The sequence below is a fragment of the Lissotriton vulgaris genome, chromosome 4_1 (assembly GCF_964263255.1).
Source record: "Lissotriton vulgaris chromosome 4_1, aLisVul1.2, whole genome shotgun sequence".
Lineage (NCBI taxonomy): Eukaryota > Metazoa > Chordata > Amphibia > Caudata > Salamandridae > Lissotriton > Lissotriton vulgaris.
The window spans coordinates 568,448,418-568,470,988 of record NC_141691.1 but is presented as its reverse complement, the minus strand read 5'-3'; the positions used below and the strand labels follow the sequence as shown (position 1 = coordinate 568,470,988).

Here is a 22,571-nt window from a genome sequence, read left to right as displayed (position 1 = left end):
GCTAGCCTGGAAGTCCCCAAACGCGCCTCCAATAGACATCTGGTACACAAAGCTTTGGCACACCTTAGCACTGGAACAACTCACCAATAAATTAGTTAACTTCCACAAGAAATGTATGTGTCATTGGCAGTGCCTTATTGTTTTCATGTCTAGGCTTGAACATCTATGCTTCCAACCGCTTCGACTTCGTGCTCTCCACCTATTTGACTAGGTGAAAGAGTGGAAGGAGGCCACCCTCTAGCCTTTTCCGTCAGCTTAGGTGATGGAGGACTCTCACGCCCTTGGGGTGGGTCCCATTTCTTGATGGCCACCTACCATTCCCCACAGTGCTGCCTCCTCTGCACTCTAATTCAATGACTTGCTCCTCCAGTTCTCCTTCCCGTCCCTTGCCCCTTCCATAGATGTAAGGTTTGTTCTCTCTCCTCCCCTCACCCCAACTCCTCCCCTCCAGATGTGGAGGTCCGTTGCCCTCCTCCCCCAACCCCCACTCCAGTCACCACTACTTCCTTGGGTTCACCTGCTTTCCTTCTAAGTCCAGGGCAGAGTTAGAGACACCCCCATCCCCTCCATTTGGGAGGGAACCCTCTTTGGAGGGCAACATCTCAACATCATTCCTCCGAGTCTCTTAGGTAGAACACATCAACGCACAACGTGTTTTTGCTTTGCCGACCACTACTCATGTTTCATGATAATGCCATTGATTCTTATGCTGAATATCTCTCTGCACATCTATTCTTGCTCTGGTGTTTTATTTTACCTGCTTCAACTGCAATGAGAAAACTTACAGTGTATTTTTTATGTCATTGCATTACTTTATGAAAAATTCCCAAAAACTGATTTTGAGTAAAAAAAAAGCAAACCCAGATCTCCCTGCAACCACTAAGGGACGCATGGGAGGAAGACTTTGGCAGAGCTCTACACAAGAAGGAGTAGGCTAAGGCACAGACTTACCCGAGCATATAGCTTATCTCTCACCCCAGGAGATCTCTAGAACTATTCTGGGGTCCACACACACATGTGCAAGGTGCAACACCACAGCTGCGGGATTATGGCATATGCTATGTGCCTGCAAACTGATCCATCCTTTTTGGGAAGTGGTATCGCAATGTATTGAAGAAGTCACAGGCCTATTGGGAACTAACTCCTGGGAGATATGCGCCATAGATATTCTTAAACATCATTAGAAACGGCGACCCACTTTTTAGATCTCACCCTTATTGTGACCAAATGATCCATTACTATGAGATGGAAACGCCATTCACCTGTAACCTGGGAAGATTGGGTTTACACCCTTATCAAATGGGTGATGGACAAGGTGACAGCAGTTCATCGAGAGGAAGCTAGGGGTCTGCGCTGCTATCCTATAGCCCATAAATGGGAACGTTTGTTGTCCTGGTGACTGATCCTCTGGAATCCGCAGACTCCTCGTTCACAGCTACTAGTCCTGGCCGCCACTTATGTGGACACCACAGCTTTGCCCTGATAGGAGTATGCTGGGGACAATAATAATCCGATTAAGATCGTCACCCTCAGGTAGTCATTTTTTACTCTCCTTTTTCCCTCCCAGGCGATAGGAGGGATAGAGCCCTCAAGGCATTGGAGACTCACCTTTCCAGCTGCCCTGCCGTCTCCTTCCATTCACTTTCCTGATTTCCCCACTTATTGTTAGCGTCCCGATTCTACCCTGTTTTGCAGTTGTACTACATTAGGCCCCCCAAAACTCAGCCTAGACCACTTTACTTCTGCTGATGTAGCTCCAATACCACTACATATATCAGTCTCTTTCATCTTTTTGCATTGGCCCCTCCAAAGTGGAACATTACACCACCCCCTCAATTGACTCCTCAGCATTTCTTATTTACACGGGCCATTTATATTCTGCACTTAGAAGATTTTATTATTCATAGTTGGGATAATGATTGACCTGTATTGCCTCTTTCTTCTTATTTGTACATTGAAAAATGCAATAAAAACATTAAACTGAAAAACTAAGGGTTATTATCTATATTTCTTAGTACGTCAGTTTCTTCTGACCGGAGTACTTCGGGATCTCAGTCCTAAATGACTGGTAAAAATCCCAGGCTGATCCCGAGGTGGCAGAGTACCTATTGAATAGAGGAGTCCCAGAAAGAGTAAGTTAGCCAAATACAGTTCTTTCTAAGTGGGTATCTAATCAAAAATCCAGAAATCACCAATAAAGTACAGTGGATCCATCCTACACCAACACAGAGCCCTCTTAGAGGTTACACCTTCTTAAGTGCTCTCTAAATGTAGGCTGAGCAGTAATTCGTTTTTGTTCTTGCAGGAGGAGACCTTCACCCACTGTGAAATGCTTGAAACTAAATGTCGCATTCTTCTAACAGTATAACACATCTCACAGCAAGAGAAAGAAGGAAACCGAGACACAGAGAGAACGTGGGAGGGGAGAGAGAGGGTTACAGAGTGAGAGAGGGGAATAAAGAGAAAAATGGCAATAAGACCAAGGAAGGAAGAGTGAAAGAGAGAAAGAAAGAGTTGCTTGTAACTCAGAACTTAGTACATAAGAGGTGGCACCAACAACTGCCTGTGAGTACTGGACAACGCAAGGCCATTCTCTGCTGCACCAGCGGGAAGGAGGCACCAGGAATAGGCCATGGAGCATTCTGAATTATAACAAGCATTTGCAATGCAATAGGTCTCGCATTAGGAAAGTTTGAGCTATTGGTCTTGTAAATGACAATTATTTTTATTTATGTGTTGTTTTTGAAAATAGCGAAATTACTATCTTTGTCATTTACAATGCCAATACTTTTAACTTTTGCAAATGCGACACCTATAGAATTTGTAATGCTACATGTTTTGTATTTTTGTTACTTAGATGTATTGATATTACAAATAACAATGGCTTTTAATTTTTTTTAAAGAAATAATACTTAAATAAAAGTTATTGTAATGTATAATGGCAATAGCTTAAACTTTAGTAAATAACTTTTGTGAAGATTATGTTCAGTGTAGTTTATTGTGACGAAAATCCAAGAACAGAAGTGATATATTAACATCTTTTTGTGACATTTGTTATAAAGCTTGAAACATTCAGAGAACATATTTGAACCAGTTGTTGTTGAATAGTTGCACAGATTGATGTTGTGGTGGAGACGAGTGATGTTGTGGTGGCGACGAGTGATGCTGTAGTAGCGCATAGTGATGTTGTTGTGCCCCTGAGTGATGCTGTGGTGGTGCGATAGATAGATAGACTGAGGGAGATAGATAGCTAGAGGGAGGGCGATAGATAGATAGATAGTGAGGGGCGATAGATAGATAGATAGTGAGGGGCGATAGATAGTGAGGGCGATAGATAGATAGAGTGAGGGAGTGAGGGCGGTAGAGTGAGTGAGGGCGGTAGAGTGAGTGAGGGCGGTAGAGTGAGGGCGTGAGGGCAGTAAAGTGAGGGCGTGAGGGTGGTAGAGTGGTAGAGTGAGGGCAGTAGAGTGGTAGAGTGAGGGTGGTAGAGTGAGGGCGGTAGAGTGGTAGAGTGAGGGTGGTAGAGTGAGGGCATGAGGGCAGTAGAGTGAGGGCGGTAGAGTGAGGGCAGTAGAGTGGCAGAGTGGTAGAGTGAGGGCAGTAGAGTGGTAGAGTGAGGGCGGTAGAGTGAGAGTGGTAGAGTGAGGGTGGTAGAGTGGTAGTGTGAGGGTGGTAGAGTGAGGGCATGAGGGCAGTAGCGTGAGGGCGGTAGAGTGGTAGAGTGAGGGCAGTAGAGTGGCAGAGTGGTAGAGTGAGGGCAGTAGAGTGGTAGAGTGAGGGCGGTAGAGTGAGAGTGGTAGATTGAGGGTGGTAGAGTGGTAGTGTGAGGGCGGTAGAGTGAGGGCTTGAGGGCAGTAGAGTGGTATATTGAGGGCGGTAGAGTGAGGGCGGTAGAGTGAGGGCAGTAGAGCGAGGGCGGTAGAGCGAGGGCAGTAGAGTGGTAGAGAGGGCGGTAGAGTGGTAGAGAGGGCGGTAGAGTGGTAAAGTGAGGGCGGTAGAGTGAGGGCGGTAGAGCAAGGGCGGTAGAGTGAGGACGGTAGAGTGGTAGAGTTAGGGTAGTAGAGTGAGGGTAGTAGAGTGTTAGAGTGAGGGTGGTAGAGTGATGTAAACCTTGAACCACTCAGTCTCTTGCAATAAGCTAGTCATCCAGTTTTCCAAGTCATTCCTCTACACCCCAATGCATAAAGGCATGTTCCTCCTCCCGACCACAAACCCCAATAGGTAACTTCATGATGGTGTACTTTGTACCAGAGGTTCTATTTGACATGAGTGCACATGTTGGGTAGCAACTGCTCTTTTTTCTATGCACCCTCCATTTTGTACATTAAACAGATCTGGATAACATTTCTACTCTAGTATGCGCAATATCTTTTATTAACAATAGACAGTTTGTAAAAAATAAAAAAGGCCACTTAAATGACAGACCCCCTGGCTACAGTTAGAAACACCTTTCTTGCAAACCTGGGTCGAGAAAAAACAAACTGAGCATTGAACCACTAGTCAACATTATTGAAGGTCCAATAACATGACGCCGAGCAGACAATGTATGTCTGGGTTAACTTTACAAGCAAGCATGAGGTGAGGTAAGAGAAAAACAACTGAAAAGGAAACCAATAAAACATGTATTTTGTTTCAGAACATATTAGCAATAAATTGCCAAATTGATAGAACACCACAACAGGTATGAAAACCTAATTCGTCTGAGAGCAATAAAACAAAAAACTCATTCAAATGGAGCTTGGTATACAGCTGCCGGATACAGACTATCAGGTGGGGGCGTTAAATACTAGACTACAGAAAATGAATTCCAACTTAATGTTTGCGCCCTTATGAAGATGAAAGGCGTGAAAGCCCTTGAGACACTCTCCTAAGTGTTACGTTCAAATAATGAGCCGTTCCTCCTTATCTGCAACGTAACTGGAGAATGTGAAGTGACTCAATACCTCTGAGAACAAGCATTTACAATGCAATGGTTTTGCCTTTGTTAAAGTTAGAGCTATTGGCATTGCTCTTGACACTCTGAAGCTCCACTCTGCACTCTGAAGCTCCACTCTGAATCTCCACTCTCCACTCTCCACTCTGAAGCTCCACTCTGAAGCTCCACTCTGAAGCTCCACTCTCCACTCTGAATCTGCACTCTGAAGCTCCACTCTCCACTCTGAATCTGCACTCTGAAGCTCCACTCTCCACTCTGAAGCTGCACTCTGAAGCTCCACTCTCCACTCTGAAGCTGCACTCTGAAGCTCCACTCTGAAGCTCCACTCTGAAGCTCCACTCTGAAGCTCCACTCTGAAGCTCCACTCTGAAGCTCCACTCTGAAGCTCCACTCTGCACTCTGAAGCTGCACTCTGAAGCTCCACTCTGAAGCTCCACTCTGAAGCTCCACTCTGCACTCTGAAGCTCCACTCTGCACTCTGAAGCTCCACTCTGCACTCTGAAGCTCCTCTCTGCACTCTGAAGCTCCTCTCTGCACTCTGAAGCTCCACTCTGCACTCTGAAGCTCCACTCTGCACTCTGAAGCTCCACTCTGCACTCTGAAGCTCCACTCTGCACTCTGAAGCTCCACTCTGCACTCTGAAGCTCCACTCTGCACTCTGAAGCTCCACTCTCCACTCTGAAGCTCCACTCTCCACTCTGAAGCTCCACTCTCCACTCTGAAGCTCCACTCTCCACTCTGAAGCTCCACTCTCCACTCTGAATCTCCACTCTCCACTCTGAAGCTCCACTCTCCACTCTGAAGCTCCACTCTCCACTCTGAATCTCCACTCTCCACTCTGAAGCTCCACTCTCCACTCTGAAGCTCCACTCTCCACTCTGAAGCTCCACTCTCCACTCTGAATCTCCACTCTGAAGCTCCACTCTGCACTCTGAAGCTCCACTCTGAAGCTCCACTCTGAAGCTCCACTCTGCACTCTGAAGCTCCACTCTGAAGCTCCACTCTGCACTCTGAAGCTCCACTCTGCACTCTGAAGCTCCACTCTGAATCTGCACTCTGAAGCTCCACTCTGCACTCTGAAGCTCCACTCTGCACTCTGAAGCTCCACTCTGCACTCTGAAGCTCCACTCTGAATCTCCACTCTGAAGCTCCACTCTGAAGCTCCACTCTCCACTCTGAATCTCCACTCTCCACTCTCCACTCTGAATCTCCACTCTCCACTCTGAATCTCCACTCTGAATCTCCACTCTCCACTCTGAATCTCCACTCTGAAGCTCCACTCTCCACTCTGAATCTCCACTCTGAAGCTCCACTCTGAAGCTCCACTCTGAATCTCCACTCTGAATCTCCACTCTGAAGCTCCACTCTGAAGCTCCACTCTGAAGCTCCACTCTCCACTCTGAATCTCCACTCTGAAGCTCCACTCTCCACTCTGAATCTCCACTCTGAAGCTCCACTCTCCACTCTGAATCTCCACTCTGAAGCTCCACTCTCCACTCTGAATCTCCACTCTGAAGCTCCACTCTCCACTCTGAAGCTCCACTCTCCACTCTGAATCTCCACTCTCCACTCTGAATCTCCACTCTGAAGCTCCACTCTGAAGCTCCACTCTGAAGCTCCACTCTGAAGCTCCACTCTGAAGCTCCACTCTGCACTCTGAAGCTCCACTCTGAAGCTCCACTCTGCACTCTGAAGCTCCACTCTGCACTCTGAAGCTCCACTCTGCACTCTGAAGCTCCACTCTGCACTCTGAAGCTCCACTCTGCACTCTGAAGCGCCACTCTGAAGCTCCACTCTGAAGCTCCACTCTGAAGCTCCACTCTGAAGCTCCACTCTGAAGCTCCACTCTGAAGCTCCACTCTCCACTCTGAAGCTCCACTCTGAAGCTCCACTCTCCACTCTGAAGCTCCACTCTGCACTCTGAAGCTCCACTCTGCACTCTGAAGCTCCACTCTGCACTCTGAAGCTCCACTCTGCACTCTGAAGCTCCACTCTGAAGCTCCACGCTCCACTCTGAAGCTCCACGCTCCACTCTGAAGCTCCACTCTGAAGCTCCACTCTCCACTCTGAAGCTCCACTCTGAAGCTACACTCTGCACTCTGAAGCTCCACTCTGAAGCTCCACTCTGCACTCTGAAGCTCCACTCTGAAGCTCCACTCTGCACTCTGAAGCTGCACTCTGAAGCTCCACTCTGCACTCTGAAGCTGCACTCTGAAGCTCCACTCTCCACTCTGAAGCTCCACTCTGAAGCTCCACTCTGAAGCTCCACTCTCCACTCTGAAGCTCCACTCTGAAGCTCCACTCTAAAGCTCCACTCTGAAGCTCCACTCTGAAGCTCCACTCTCCACTCTGAAGCTCCACTCTGAAGCTCCACTCTGAAGCTCCACTCTGAAGCTCCACTCTGAAGCTCCACTCTCCACTCTGAAGCTCCACTCTGAAGCTCCAGTCTCCACTCTGAAGCTCCACTCTGAAGCTCCACTCTGAAGCTCCACTCTCCACTCTGAAGCTCCACTCTGAAGCTCCACTCTGAAGCTCCACTCTGAAGCTCCACTCTCCACTCTGAAGCTCCACTCTCCACTCTGAAGCTCCACTCTCCACTCTGAATCTCCACTCTGAAGCTCCACTCTCCACTCTGAATCTCCACTCTGAAGCTCCACTCTGCACTCTGAAGCTCCACTCTGAAGCTCGAATCTGCACTCTGAAGCTCCACTCTGAATCTGCACTCTGAAGCTCCACTCTGAATCTGCACTCTGAAGCTCCACTCTGCACTCTGAAGCTCCACTCTGCACTCTGAAGCTCCACTCTGCACTCTGAAGCTCCACTCTGCACTCTGAAGCTCCACTCTGCACTCTGAAGCTCCACTCTGAATCTGCACTCTGAAGCTCCACTCTGCACTCTGAAGCTCCACTCTGCACTCTGAAGCTCCACTCTGAATCTCCACTCTGAAGCTCCACTCTCCACTCTGAATCTCCACTCTCCACTCTCCACTCTGAATCTCCACTCTCCACTCTGAATCTCCACTCTGAATCTCCACTCTCCACTCTGAATCTCCACTCTGAAGCTCCACTCTCCACTCTGAATCTCCACTCTGAAGCTCCACTCTGAAGCTCCACTCTGAAGCTCCACTCTGAATCTCCACTCTGAAGCTCCACTCTGAAGCTCCACTCTGAAGCTCCACTCTCCACTCTGAATCTCCACTCTGAAGCTCCACTCTCCACTCTGAATCTCCACTCTGAAGCTCCACTCTCCACTCTGAATCTCCACTCTGAAGCTCCACTCTCCACTCTGAATCTCCACTCTGAAGCTCCACTCTCCACTCTGAAGCTCCACTCTCCACTCTGAATCTCCACTCTCCACTCTGAAGCTCCACTCTGAAGCTCCACTCTGAAGCTCCACTCTGAAGCTCCACTCTGAAGCTCCACTCTGAAGCTCCACTCTGAAGCTCCACTCTGCACTCTGAAGCTCCACTCTGAAGCTCCACTCTGCACTCTGAAGCTCCACTCTGAAGCTCCACTCTGCACTCTGAAGCTCCACTCTGCACTCTGAAGCTCCACTCTGCACTCTGAAGCTCCACTCTGCACTCTGAAGCTCCACTCTGCACTCTGAAGCGCCACTCTGAAGCTCCACTCTGAAGCTCCACTCTGAAGCTCCACTCTGAAGCTCCACTCTCCACTCTGAAGCTCCACTCTGAAGCTCCACTCTCCACTCTGAAGCTCCACTCTGCACTCTGAAGCTCCACTCTGCACTCTGAAGCTCCACTCTGCACTCTGAAGCTCCACTCTGCACTCTGAAGCTCCACTCTGAAGCTCCACGCTCCACTCTGAAGCTCCACGCTCCACTCTGAAGCTCCACTCTGAAGCTCCACTCTCCACTCTGAAGCTCCACTCTGAAGCTACACTCTGCACTCTGAAGCTCCACTCTGAAGCTCCACTCTGCACTCTGAAGCTCCACTCTGAAGCTCCACTCTGCACTCTGAAGCTGCACTCTGAAGCTCCACTCTGCACTCTGAAGCTGCACTCTGAAGCTCCACTCTCCACTCTGAAGCTCCACTCTGAAGCTCCACTCTGAAGCTCCACTCTCCACTCTGAAGCTCCACTCTGAAGCTCCACTCTGAAGCTCCACTCTCCACTCTGAAGCTCCACTCTGAAGCTCCACTCTGAAGCTCCACTCTGAAGCTCCACTCTCCACTCTGAAGCTCCACTCTGAAGCTCCACTCTGAAGCTCCACTCTGAAGCTCCACTCTGAAGCTCCACTCTCCACTCTGAAGCTCCACTCTGAAGCTCCAGTCTCCACTCTGAAGCTCCACTCTGAAGCTCCACTCTGAAGCTCCACTCTCCACTCTGAAGCTCCACTCTGAAGCTCCACTCTGAAGCTCCACTCTGAAGCTCCACTCTGAAGATCCACTCTGAAGCTCCACTCTGAAGCTCCACTCTGAATCTGCACTCTGAAGCTCCACTCTGAAGCTCCACTCTCCACTCTGAAGCTCCACTCTGAAGCTCCACTCTGAAGCTCCACTCTCCACTCTGAAGCTCCACTCTGAAGCTCCACTCTGAAGCTCCACTCTGAAGCTCCACTCTGAAGCTCCACTCTGAAGCTCCAACTTGAAGCTCCAACTTGAAGCTCCACTCTGAAGCTCCACTCTGCACTATGAAGCTCCACTCTGAAGCTCCACTCTGCACTATGAAGCTCCACTCTGAAGCTCCACTCTGCACTATGAAGCTCCACTCTGAAGCTCCACTCTGCACTATGAAGCTCCACTCTGAAGCTCCACTCTGAAGCTCCACTCTGAAGCTCCACTCTGAAGCTCCACTCTGAAGCTCCACTCTGAAGCTCCACTCTGAAGCTCCACTCTGAAGCTCCACTCTGAAGCTCCACTCTCCACTCTGAAGCTCCACTCTCCACTCTGAAGCTCCACTCTGAAGCTCCACTCTGAAGCTCCACTCTGAAGCTCCACTCTGAAGCTCCACTCTGAAGCTCCACTCTGAAGCTCCACTCTGCACTCTGAAGCTCCAACTTGAAGCTCCACTCTGAAGCTCCACTCTGATGCTCCACTCTGAAGCTCCACTCTGAAGCTCCACTCTGAAGCTCCACTCTGAAGCTCCACTCTGAAGCTCCACTCTGAAGCTCCACTCTGAAGCTCCACTCTGAAGCTCCACTCTGAAGCTCCACTCTGAAGCTCCACTCTGCACTATGAAGCTCCACTCTGAAGCTCCACTCTGCACTATGAAGCTCCACTCTGAAGCTCCACTCTGAAGCGCCACTCTGAAGCTCCACTCTGAAGCTCCACTCTGAAGCTCCACTCTGAAGCTCCACTCTGAAGCTCCACTCTCCACTCTGAAGCTCCACTCTGAAGCTCCACTCTGAATCTGCACTCTGAAGCTCCACTCTGAATCTGCACTCTGAAGCTCCACTCTCCACTCTGAAGCTCCACTCTGAAGCTCCACTCTCCACTCTGAAGCTCCACTCTGAAGCTCCACTCTCCACTCTGAAGCTCCACTCTGAAGCTCCACTCTGAATCTGCACTCTGAAGCTCCACTCTGAAGCTCCACTCTGAAGCTCCACTCTGAAGCTCCACTCTCCACTCTGAAGCTCCACTCTGAAGCTCCACTCTGAAGCTCCACTCTCCACTCTGAAGCTCCACTCTGAAGCTCCACTCTGAAGCTCCACTCTCCACTCTGAAGCTCCACTCTGAAGCTCCACTCTGAAGCTCCACTCTGAAGCTCCACTCTCCACTCTGAAGCTCCACTCTGAAGCTCCACTCTCCACTCTGAAGCTCCACTCTGAAGCTCCACTCTCCACTCTGAAGCTCCACTCTGAAGCTCCACTCTGAATCTGCACTCTGAAGCTCCACTCTCCACTCTGAAGCTCCACTCTGAAGCTCCACTCTGAAGCTCCACTCTCCACTCTGAAGCTCCACTCTGAAGCTCCACTCTGAAGCTCCACTCTGAAGCTCCACTCTGAAGCTCCACTCTGAAGCTCCACTCTCCACTCTGAAGCTCCACTCTGAAGCTCCACTCTCCACTCTGAAGCTCCACTCTGAAGCTCCACTCTGAAGCTCCACTCTCCACTCTGAAGCTCCACTCTGAAGCTCCACTCTGAAGCTCCAGTCTCCACTCTGAAGCTCCACTCTGAAGCTCCACTCTGAAGCTCCACTCTGAAGCTCCACTCTGAAGCTCCACTCTGAATCTGCACTCTGAAGCTCCACTCTGAAGCTCCACTCTGAATCTCCACTCTGAAGCTCCACTCTGAAGCTCCACTCTGAATCTCCACTCTGAATCTCCACTCTGAAGCTCCACTCTGAAGCTCCACTCTGAAGCTCCACTCTGAAGCTCCACTCTGAAGCTCCACTCTGAATCTGCACTCTGAAGCTCCACTCTGAAGCTCCACTCTGCACTCTGAAGCTCCACTCTGAAGCTCCACTCTGAAGCTCCACTCTGCACTCTGAAGCTCCACTCTGAAGCTCCACTCTGAAGCTCCACTCTGAAGCTCCACTCTGAAGCTCCACTCTGAAGCTCCACTCTGAAGCTCCACTCTGAAGCTCCACTCTGAAGCTCCACTCTGAAGCTCCACTCTGCACTCTGAAGCTCCACTCTGAATCTGCACTCTGAAGCTCCACTCTGCACTCTGAAGCTCCACTCTGAATCTGCACTCTGAAGCTCCACTCTGCACTCTGAAGCTCCACTCTGAATCTGCACTCTGAAGCTCCACTCTGCCCTCTGAAGCTCCACTCTGAATCTGCACTCTGAAGCTCCACTCTGCACTCTGAAGCTCCACTCTGCACTCTGAAGCTCCACTCTGCACTCTGAAGCTCCACTCTGCACTCTGAAGCTCCACTCTGAATCTGCACTCTGAAGCTCCACTCTGCACTCTGAAGCTCCACTCTGAATCTGCACTCTGAATCTGCACTCTGAAGCTCCACTCTGAATCTCCACTCTGAATCTCCACTCTGAAGCTCCACTCTGAAGCTCCACTCTGAAGCTCCACTCTGAAGCTCCACTCTGAAGCTCCACTCTGAAGCTCCACTCTGAAGCTCCACTCTGCAGCTCCACTCTGAATCTGCAGCTCCACTCTGAATCTGCAGCTCCACTCTGCACTCTGAAGCTCCACTCTGAAGCTCCACTCTGAAGCTCCACTCTGAAGCTCCACTCTGAAGCTCCACTCTGAAGCTCCACTCTGAATCTGAAGCTCCACTCTGCACTCTGAAGCTCCACTCTGCACTCTGAAGCTCCACTCTGCACTCTGAAGCTCCACTCTGCACTCTGAAGCTCCACTCTGCACTCTGAAGCTCCACTCTGCACTCTGAAGCTCCACTCTGCACTCTGAAGCTCCACTCTGAAGCTCCACTCTGAAGCTCCACTCTGAAGCTCCACTCTGAAGCTCCACTCTGAAGCTCCACTCTGAAGCTCCACTCTGAAGCTCCACTCTGAAGCTCCACTCTGAAGCTCCACTCTGAAGCTCCACTCTGAAGCTCCACTCTGCACTCTGAAGCTCCACTCTGAATCTGCACTCTGAAGCTCCACTCTGCACTCTGAAGCTCCACTCTGAATCTGCACTCTGAAGCTCCACTCTGCACTCTGAAGCTCCACTCTGAATCTGCACTCTGAAGCTCCACTCTGCCCTCTGAAGCTCCACTCTGAATCTGCACTCTGAAGCTCCACTCTGCACTCTGAAGCTCCACTCTGCACTCTGAAGCTCCACTCTGCACTCTGAAGCTCCACTCTGCACTCTGAAGCTCCACTCTGAATCTGCACTCTGAAGCTCCACTCTGCACTCTGAAGCTCCACTCTGAATCTGCACTCTGAATCTGCACTCTGAAGCTCCACTCTGAATCTCCACTCTGAAGCTCCACTCTGAAGCTCCACTCTGAAGCTCCACTCTGAAGCTCCACTCTGAAGCTCCACTCTGAAGCTCCACTCTGAAGCTCCACTCTGAAGCTCCACTCTGAAGCTCCACTCTGCAGCTCCACTCTGAATCTGCAGCTCCACTCTGCACTCTGAAGCTCCACTCTGAAGCTCCACTCTGAAGCTCCACTCTGAAGCTCCACTCTGAAGCTCCACTCTGAAGCTCCACTCTGAAGCTCCACTCTGAAGCTCCACTCTGAAGCTCCACTCTGAAGCTCCACTCTGAAGCTCCACTCTGCACTCTGAAGCTCCACTCTGCACTCTGAAGCTCCACTCTGCACTCTGAAGCTCCACTCTGCACTCTGAAGCTCCACTCTGCACTCTGAAGCTCCACTCTGCACTCTGAAGCTCCACTCTGAAGCTCCACTCTGAAGCTCCACTCTGAAGCTCCACTCTGAAGCTCCACTCTGAAGCTCCACTCTGAAGCTCCACTCTGAAGCTCCACTCTGAAGCTCCCCTCTGCACTCTGAAGCTCCCCTCTGCACTCTGAAGCTCCCCTCTGCACTCTGAAGCTCCCCTCTGCACTCTGAAGCTCCACTCTGCACTCTGAAGCTCCACTCTGAAGCTCCACTCTGCACTCTGAAGCTCCACTCTGAAGCTCCACTCTGAAGCTCCACTCTGAAGCTCCACTCTGCACTCTGAAGCTCCACTCTGAAGCTCCACTCTGAAGCTCCACTCTGAAGCTCCACTCTGCACTCTGAAGCTCCACTCTGAAGCTCCACTCTGCACTCTGAAGCTCCACTCTGAAGCTCCACTCTGCACTCTGAAGCTCCACTCTGCACTCTGAAGCTCCATTCTGAAGCTCCACTCTGCACTCTGAAGCTCCACTCTGAATCTGCACTCTGAAGCTCCACTCTGCACTCTGAAGCTCCACTCTGAATCTGCACTCTGAAGCTCCACTCTGCACTCTGAAGCTCCACTCTGAATCTGCACTCTGAAGCTCCACTCTGAATCTGCACTCTGAAGCTCCACTCTGAATCTGCACTCTGAAGCTCCACTCTGAATCTGAAGCTCCACTCTGCACTCTGAAGCTCCACTCTGAAGCTCCACTCTGCACTCTGAAGCTCCACTCTGAAGCTCCACTCTGCACTCTGAAGCTCCACTCTGAAGCTCCACTCTGAAGCTCCACTCTGCACTCTGAAGCTCCACTCTGAAGCTCCACTCTGCACTCTGAAGCTCCACTCTGAAGCTCCACTCTGCACTCTGAAGCTCCACTCTGAAGCTCCACTCTGAAGCTCCACTCTGCACTCTGAAGCTCCACTCTGAAGCTCCACTCTGAAGCTCCACTCTGAAGCTCCACTCTGAAGCTCCACTCTGAAGCTCCACTCTGAAGCTGCACTCTGAAGCTCCACTCTGAATCTGCACTCTGAAGCTCCACTCTGAAGCTCCACTCTGCACTCTGAAGCTCCACTCTGAAGCTCCACTCTGAAGCTCCACTCTGAAGCTCCACTCTGAAGCTCCACCCTGCACTCTGAAGCTCCCCTCTGAAGCTCCACTCTGCACTCTGAAGCTCCACTCTGCACTCTGAAGCTCCACTCTGAAGCTCCACTCTGCACTCTGAAGCTCCACTCTGAAGCTCCACTCTGCACTCTGAAGCTCCACTCTGAAGCTCCACTCTGCACTCTGAAGCTCCACTCTGCACTCTGAACTCTGAAGCTCCACTCTGCACTCTGAAGCTCCACTCTGCACTCTGAAGCTCCACTCTGCACTCTGAAGCTCCACTCTGAAGCTCCACTCTGAAGCTCCACTCTGAAGCTCCACTCTGAAGCTCCACTCTGAACCTCCACTCTGAAGCTCCACTCTGAAGCTCCACTCTGAAGCTCCACTCTGAAGCTCCACTCTGAAGCTCCACTCTGAAGCTCCACTCTGAAGCTCCACTCTGCACTCTGAAGCTCCACTCTGCACTCTGAAGCTCCACTCTGAAGCTCCACTCTGAAGCTCCACTCTGAAGCTCCACTCTGAAGCTCCACTCTGAAGCTCCACTCTGAAGCTCCACTCTGAAGCAGTATTTGTTGCAGGGAGCGCATTGATGGACAGCAGGCACAGTAGCAGCGAAACTGCGCCCTGCTAATCCGATTCCACCATTACCAGTAAGAGCTGATCTTTTCAGCTAGTGGTTGTGCAGAAGGACAGTCTCGCTAGCTAACACAGCTTGGTGTCATAACTGAGGATGCCCCTGCTCGAGGCTTCTTGCCTCCCCCAACTATCGGAGGGTGTTCTCCCCCTAGAAAGAGGATAAGGCAGCGTTCGCTGCCCGTTGGTGGTCTCCGCAGGCACCGGATTAGCATGAAGCTATGTTATTTATCGTTCGGCTAATTCCCACTGGCTCCTCAGCAGCGAGTGGTCTGCTCCCCTGTACTGTTTACAGGCTCATGTTTTAAGGATTGATGCATGCAGGCAAGCTCAAGCAACATGTGCATTTGGGAGTGTTGCACGTGTACTGGATCTTGGCGTTGCTAAGTCTGCCTTTTACTAGAGTCTGCAAAAAGTATTTTTTCAGATGAGGTGTATGTGCACCGCAGGTCATATAAAATATACACGTTCTTTGCAGTCAGTGCTCCGAGATGGCCTTCATGCCCTTTCCCGGCGGGTGCCCTCAATCCCGGACCAGATTCGGGGGCGTTCCCGGCGTCGCGTGACGTCGGCAAAAGCCAAAGAATCTCGGGAACGCCCCCGTGTCTGGTCCGGCATTGACGGACAGGCCCCTCGTCCAATGGCTAGGCTCCATTTACGGAGCCAGCCAATGAATGACGAGGGCCGACCCAAAGCCACACTACAGTTCTCATTAGGTTTTTGCTGCGCAAAAAAGATGCGCAGAGCGCATCTTTTTGGCGAGGCAAAACCTAATAAATGAGCATACGGGTGGTATTGAAAACAAGGTGAAAGGGAAAACAGTGCACGTATGAGGGACAGAGGTACAGGGGAGTGTGTGTTTGTGAACAAGGGGTTTTCCAAGATAGAATAATTACTGTTGAATGTCCCTTCTTTCAGGACAGCTCAGAGCGCAGCCTCTCTCTTCCACAGTTTGGTGCTTGACAATTTGGCTGGACTTCAAGATAAGCGACCTCCCTCGGTTCCGGCGTGCGGCGACGCCCTCTACAGCGAGATAAGTTGCAAATGTTCACCCGGATGCATTGCTACAGGGGAGCTCTGACTGCGAGTGAGGAGATAGGCACGACTTGTGTATACCTTCAGTGACTGAGCCCAAGAAGCCATTGGGAGTCCCCGCCTGAATCTTGTCTATTGGCATGCATGCCTAGGGTGCTTCTGAAAACATCCTAACTAGGCTGCAAACCTTCCTCGGACAAGCTCATAAAGCAAAATTGTTGCTTCTGTTAGTTGATGTACAAATCCTTCGAAGTTGCAGAACCTCCGCCCCCATGCATTGTAGCAGGCAAAACAGACCAGCGAGCTCTAAGAAGCAAATTGCAGAAGAGAGTATTGTGTGTTTTAAAGTTGAGAACTGAAGATTACTTTACTGCTGGTGAATTATAAAGAAGCAGCGTTTTTCAGTAACGCTGATCCCAAGTGAACATGTTTTTCTGTGCTTATGGTTGTGCAGGATGGTTGCACTACCTGAGCGTCTCGGTGCTGCATAAGCTGCCTGCTGCGGGCTAGGGTTGTACGGGGGAGGGGGGGGGGGGTGCGGGGGTAGTGGTCGCTGGAAAAGAGCTCTTCCACATTGGAAGTGTTCAGAGGAGGTGAAAGACTGAGAGGTGCGACCTGCAGCGCAGTGTCCTCAAAGGCTTGGCGCGGGGAGAGAGGCCACTGAATGAAGGTGCGGACTGTGAAGCGTGGAAGGAAGCGATGGGATTTATAAATGCGCATGCCTGCCGGGACAGTTGCAGTGGAGTAGGAGTGGGAGTGGAGAGCAAGTGAGGTCACAGGTCACAGCATCTGCTATGACAGAAAAACAAGCAGACTCCAAGGGGCTGCAGGTTGGCTCTGTCCGTACGAGGCACAGAATAGCGGCAATGAAAGTGCACAGAAAAGTGTGAATTAAGTAGGAGTAACTGAAACGATAAAAACAAAAAATAACTACTAGGCACAGAAAACCGGAATTGAAATGTGCACAGAAACGTGGGGACAATGGACTATGCACAATAGTGTGGGACTTAAATGGGAGTCACTGCAACAACAAGCTCACAGCATTGCTGTTGCTGGGGGGTAATAGGGCTGACTCCCAACTCAAAAAGTAAAGTTAAACAAGCAAACTTGGAGTTGCTATGGATGCCTTTTTAATACCAAAATTGTGACAATACAGAACGTGTAGCAAGCAGTGTAGTGTAGTTCCTAGTTTCCCACTAGGCCCTGCGCATTGGAAAAACATAAACAGTAGTATCGACGTGGAACTGCGGATATTCCAGGCCTCCACTGACTATGCTAAACTTAATTGGGTTGTGTTACCAACTAGCTCAGAGGTCACTGGAAACTTTCATCTCTGCATGGGAAGTGATCAGCTTCCTTGGCACAGACAAGAAGGGATTCAGCTTTCCAACAACCGTGCAACATGACAACTTTGCTCCTCAGATCAAGAGTCAATCTCTAGGGTCGTGTGAAACAATAGACATGTATTTCACTCAAGTCAGTCTAGTGCAGTTTACTTTCAAGAGATGTAGAGAATAGAGAGACGGGCGTTTGTCAATAAAGGGTTAACATTTATTGAACAGTCTTTCTTCTCGTACAAGAGAAATGTATTGCCACAATTGCAAGACTTGTTATTATAAAAAGTACGTACAGTAAGATAAGGATTGCGAAATAGAACTGTAAAAGCATTGATATGGTTTCTTAGCCATACAATGGTTTAAAAGTAATAAAACATATATACAGTCATATATACATTAGGCTAACATACTCAACTGGTGCTTCTAACTAAGCCTACCCCAGTGTGCCTGACCTAAGCCTAACACGTGGAAGGGGAGTAAGTAAGTAGCTTTAAGTTAAGTTGGTTTTGCCAAGGTTTGTTTCAAGAATTCTCGTCTAAGGGTTTAGTCAACACCATACCTCTGAATAGAATGATGGAGGATTGGTATCTCCTTCAGGGGTCACTCTCGATATCCCAGTCACCCGCGAGGGCAGACCGGAAACGCCGGAGCTGGATTTCTCTGCACGAGAAAGGCAGCGGCTCTCTTCAGCGCGTCGAGGAAGGAGGGGGGACAGCGTCCGCGGGCAGCTGGAATCTGCTGGATGTCTTCGCAGAGGGACGGCTGTTCAGCTCCTAAGCTTACTGCACCATCGTTCGCGCTTTAGCAGCGATAATGGTATCAGCAGCTTCACCACCAAGGGACAGCAGGCTGCAGCGACAGAGTGCTAGAGTCACCAACACGGGGTCGTGCAGACAGCTAACAACAGGCAACGAGCAACGAGCTATTGCTTAAGGCAACGTTGGTAATATTTATACCTGACAGGTGCCGGGTTTGACGCAAGTTTGCTGGACATAAGACGTCAATTAAAGATGTCACTAGGAAGTGATAGTTATCAGTTGCTCATTAGAGTTCCATTACTAATCAAAACACAGCAAGCGGGGATTTCCAGGTTTGCTGAGTTTTTATCTTGTTGAAGAACTCGGAGTGTTAATCTAGGAATATCAGATAGTGGCTTCTGCTCTGTCATTGCACTAATTGGTCGCAAAGGAAGTGGCAGAGAGCTATGCTAGAATGTGGCTCTGTTCGTGTGAGGCCAGAGATGACATTTCTGAAAATCGCACTTGAACGGTTATTCCAATATAGGGAATAAATGGATTTATAGCCGAATAGGGGCATAAGGTCACAGTATCGATCAGGAACCTAGATAAACACATAACACCCACTCCACGTATTCATGTCCATCAAAATTACTAAAACTAAAGCAATTAGATGCATGTGTAACATTGCCCACCCCAAAATACATAAATGCATTCGAAATAGGCGTACTTGAAATACATGAAATTTAGGTACTGTACGTTTTTTGAAGCATAGAATCATTCAAAGAATTATTGCATATGAAAATAATGAACGATTATGCAAAAGAATTACACATGAAGTATCTCTGACAGAAGAAAGGCGAGATAAATCATCACATATAAATGCATTGTAATAACATGTGTGCTAGAGGCTGGTGTAACTTTGTTATGTCTCTAGATGTGATTAGAAATAGAAGTGTGAAGCTTCTGTTCTCTAAGAATAGTTTTTACGTTAAGCAAAGAATTGTTCGTGCCAAAAAAAAAAAAATCAATATTAAAAATGTTCAATTCAAAAAGAATTATTGCTTGGACGGGGACAAATAAAGTTCCAAAGCTTTTAGCAGTCTTTGTTGATCAAAACTGAAGGCCGAATTCAGAGTTCATGAGGACGCTGTGAGTCGGAAAGCTTCTTAAAAGTTATTGTTTCTGTACGGGTGAGAACATCGTATCAGACAGGCTCTCAAAGAATTGGTCTACAAAATCAGGTGACAGTTCAACCAAATTAGATAGTGCTGTAACTCGGCAGGTGTGAGAATGATTGCTGTCATCGTATTCAGGAGCAGCAATGCTCACAGAAGGCCGTACCTGGGTGATGTTGCTTTTGTCACTCGCTCCACTGTTACCACCTAGTCGTAGCACAGGAGTCTCAACGAATGCTGTCATCAGGATTGGTAGCCGCTGGGGACAACACAATGCGTGAGCCGTTATTGGACTGAGCAAAGTATCGACGTCCATTGGTACTGCTGATGGAAGTGAAAGACAGATGTCCAACACGCATTCATCGCCGCATAGCATACATCTTAGTACCGGTAAGATACAGTTCTGCCATATAGGTCTGAATGAAAGGAACCAGGTCATGTTTAGATCTCTCAGCCTGGCCAATCCAAGGACGTTAGTTATCCTGTCCCGGTAGCGCATTGCTAGGATTGTCTCTTCCATTCCCATGGGAGCTATGTCTGAGCCGAGGCTTGCCATAACGAAGCAGGAGGGTCAAAAATAAAATCCCTGCTACGAGTCCCAAAAATAATGGTATGCCGCCAAAAACAGAGTGTACAAAATTAGGAACGATTCCCAAAATTGCCTGGAAGGGTGTTAGAAGTCCCGTAAAGACTGTCTTAAATATGCCTGGGATGCTTGTGGCACTAGACATGTTAAGGAGTTGGCTGAACATTTCTACGAAATGCACGGGGCAATTTGTTGATAAAAGGTCATGAACTTCAGTAGCTGTCCTTGCAACTAGAAGATCATACGTCTCTTTTGATGACGTTATAGGCACTGTTGTCTGTAAAAACACAGATTTCATTTTGCTTAATGTATCAATTCGTATAGAATAGAGATTAAGACGAGGCCAGATGGGAGTCACTGTGTCTGCAGGCCCACTCGGAAACAATGCTTGCATACAGCATTTGACCATGGATGTTACTTTCACTAGATAACTTTTCCCTGGCACGAGGCCACAACATCTGTGATCCGTTCTAAGAATGTAACTCCCGTTCGAAAGTTGCATAAAGAAGGGCTCTATCTGAGTTGCAGGTGTGACTAGCTGGTGGCATGAAAGGTTGTTAGAACTTCCATCACATGCTCCGTGTAAATTAATACCCTGACACAAAAGTATACCGCTTAGTGAATGTTTACAGTTGTTACCACTAAGAAATACATTTTTGTTACTGTCACTATAGCAAGAATGAGTGTATGGTAATTTCCATTCAGATTTTACATATCCTTTACCCAATTGTTCATATTGGCCAGCAGGTATGTACTCAAGGCACTTTTTAAATCGGAAAGTTGTTATCGGAATGGTGATAATTCCGTGTATTATCCATTCAATGACAGGACTCTCTGACATTGTCAATGGTAATCTCTCGAGTTTTTCGATGCTCAGGATTGTATAGTCTGCTCCTTTCTGTGCCAAACTGATCTGTTTATCAGTAAGGTTAAAACTGGAAAATAATGACGTTGTGTTGATTAAACGCCAAGGCACATAGCCTGAACGAAGATTTTGCAGCGTCCAGCCTAATTCTATAATAGAACGCAATTGAGACTGGCCATGTTGTAACATTATATCACAACAAATAATATCTGGGGGTCAAAAAAGAAAAGAGAGTTTGACAGTAGGGACCACTATACCAAATGCATGCAGAACAGTATCAGTGAGAAATAATAGTTAGTAAATGGTCAAGTCGAGACTCAAGAGTACAAGGAGAAAAATGTATTGTTCCCATCAGAAGCCACACTGTACCGCCCTTGTTGTCATCATGTGGGATCTCCTTACCCAGGAGACAAGACGGCCGGTAAACATTACCGTGACCGAAATGTGATGTGAGGGCAGAGCAGAGGGGTATGGTAGTGGCTAATGACAAAAGCAGTGTATGGTGATTGGAGTGGAAAAGTGAAGGGTAATACTAAAATTAGGTGAATGGGTGGAAAAAGAAATTTTATTAGTATCCCCCAAACCCTAAGATTAAAAGGCAGGTGTGGGTGCAGGTTTTAAATAATAACCGCACTTAATGGTGGTCGACATGTTTCAGCATTTCATAAGATTTTCTTAATGCATTCCTCAGGACCTATAAAGGATACACTACTGCTTTGTAGAAAATAGATAAATTAGAAAGATATCACCTGGACATCCACACCTGCCTTTTAATCTTAGGGTTTGGGGGATACTAATAAAATTTCTTTTTCCACCCATTCACCTAATTTTAGTATTACCCTTCACTTTTCCACTCCAATCACCATACACTGCTTTTGTCATTAGCCACTACCATACCCCTCTGCTCTGCCCTCACATCACATTTCGGTCACGGTAATGTTTACCGGCCGTCTTGTCTCCTGGGTAAGGAGATCCCACATGATGACAACAAGGGCGGTACAGTGTGGCTTCTGATGGGAACAATACATTTTTCTCCTTGTACTCTTGAGTCTCGACTTGACCATTTACTAACTATTATTTCTCACTGATACTGTTCTGCATGCATTTGGTATAGTGGTCCCTACTGTCAAACTCTCTTTTCTTTTTTGACCCCCAGATATTATTTGTTGTGATATATTGAGTTAGGGGCTCATATCTGGTCGGTCGGTAAACCTGCCCTTAGACCCTCCCTACTTGTTGTTGAACATGTTGTAACATTAGCAAATCTCTGTCTATCACATCAAAGGCAGATGATACAATATTGTCCAACGAATATATTCTGGAAGACAGAGTCATTAACCCATTGTCTACCACAGAAAGTGATTTTTCCAAATTAATACGATCAATTTCTCGTATTTTCTCAGCAGTTTCAATTTGCTTTACTTTCCAAGCCTCGTTGTAAGCAGCATAGATACTGGTCCCTATGAAACGCTTTTGACGCGGTTTGCGTGGTCCAAGAATGAAATCGCGCAAATCAGCACCATCTTTTAGTAAAGACAAGTGTTGCTTAATTTCAGCCAGTGTGGATGATGTTAGCCATTCAAGGCAGAGCTTCCCTACACTGAATGTTGTTATAATCCCTGGATGTTGTCTCTGGGAGTATCTTGAGTCTAATCTGGTCATTTTTAACCCCTGTGTTTTATTCAGGAATCTATCTTGACAGCTATTTGTGTCTGTAGGCCAGATTAACCATTTTTTCCAATCAGGATGTGTTCTGTTGAAATGTAAAATTTGTGACACGCCTAACTCAATATCTGTAGTTGTATTCTCAGGTATTGGCTTTGGTATAGACGGTGTTTTAAGGTCTTTGATCTTAGCTAGGCCAAGACAAGATGTTTGGTGTATTGTGTCATTTAAAAACAACATTTGTTCTGGTATCATGCA

The 22,571-nt window shown here is 48.3% G+C and overlaps 2 protein-coding genes across 2 annotated transcripts in view; both read right to left on the bottom strand.

Annotated features, from left to right (window-relative positions):
* MLH1 (mutL homolog 1) overlaps positions 1-22,571 on the bottom strand; it is a 373,421-nt gene that overhangs the window by 283,793 nt on the left and 67,057 nt on the right. The gene's annotated exons all lie outside the window — the stretch shown is intronic.
* LOC147722268 (uncharacterized) overlaps positions 17,117-22,571 on the bottom strand; it is an 83,672-nt gene continuing 78,217 nt past the window's right edge. The window contains exon 2 of the mRNA XM_086964758.1: positions 17,117-18,923. The gene's annotated coding sequence lies outside the window, so the exon portion shown is untranslated. The remainder of the gene's footprint in view (positions 18,924-22,571) is intronic.